The sequence below is a fragment of the Solanum tuberosum genome, unplaced genomic scaffold (genome assembly GCF_000226075.1).
Source record: "Solanum tuberosum cultivar DM 1-3 516 R44 unplaced genomic scaffold, SolTub_3.0 scf00093, whole genome shotgun sequence".
In the NCBI taxonomy this organism is placed as follows: Eukaryota; Viridiplantae; Streptophyta; class Magnoliopsida; order Solanales; family Solanaceae; genus Solanum; species Solanum tuberosum.
Genome location: NW_006239018.1, coordinates 724407 through 725672, shown reverse-complemented (window position 1 = coordinate 725672; position 1266 = coordinate 724407).

Below are 1266 nucleotides of genomic sequence, written 5' to 3'. Positions count from 1 at the left end.
TCTAGTATATTGATAAGTAAGTACAAATAGGGGGTGCATAACTTATAGATTTGTGGTTCAAATTTTTCTATCCACATTAATATTTTTAATTTTTAATTAATATAACAAAATGTGCCACTTTTCATAGATCTTTTTAATAATTTATAAATAAAAAGAGGTTCAAATACCCATATTTTTAGGTTGCATTAGCTATGTCTAGACCTTAAGCTAGAAGTGTCAATAAAGTCAAATTATATTTTTTACTTTCTTTTTCTCCTTTCCTTCTTTATTTAGACGTTTTTCTTATTATTTTTTTTTAACTTTTTCTTTTGACTTTTCAAAGCCCTAAACTAAAAGGTAAAAAGGAGTAAAGACATCATATTGTTCTTCTTTTGGCTTCATTCCACATTTCCACTTTGTTGTTCATGGTGAAGTAGAAGTGAGATTTGAGAACAAGTAACAAGGTATGTTATCTAAAAAAAATAATTATTTATTAATGTACTTTATTTGTTTTATATGTTTTTCTTGATTTATGAAGTGGTTCCATTATTTGATTGCTTGAATATTTAAATTTATAAGAATTTCTTGATTTCTAATAGTTATCTAATAATTGTGATTCTTTTATTAGTAAACTTGTTATTTGTGCTAATATTTTTTAAAAATTATTTTGTTTTTATAAGATTGAATAGAAGTGTGAATATTTAATTTTGTAGGTAAAATAATTCTTACAATCAATTCATCAAATCATAAATGGATAAGTTTCTCATCAAGTTACCAAAGCCAAAAGATGGCCAACCAAGTTCTAGCTCTAATCAACCATTTGTGAGTTCACAAGTTGCTCCGGAAGTTCAAAGACATACAAATTCTTTTCCACTTTCAAATATGGATAATATACTTGATTTTAAATCTCTGGAAGCAGATCCCAAAGATCGAATGCCTATTTCATCTTATTGTCCTAATATTCGAAATGCGGTAAGGAGGTATTACATTCAAAAAAAGCCATGTCAACCTGTTGATCATATCTTCCCTAAAACTAAGTTTGGAGATAAAATGCGTCAATTTCGACCAACTTGGTTTAAGAGAAGATCTCAATGGTTGGAATATAGCATTAAAGCAGACACAACATTTTGTTTGTGTTGTTTTTTGTTCAAGAATGAACTTGAAAGTCGTGGAAATGCCGGAGATTCATTTACAAGAGATGGTTTTAGGTGTTGGAACAAAGCTTTAGAAAGATTCAAAAAACATGTTGGTAAGGTAAATAGTATCCATCATAAATGTTTCAATAGG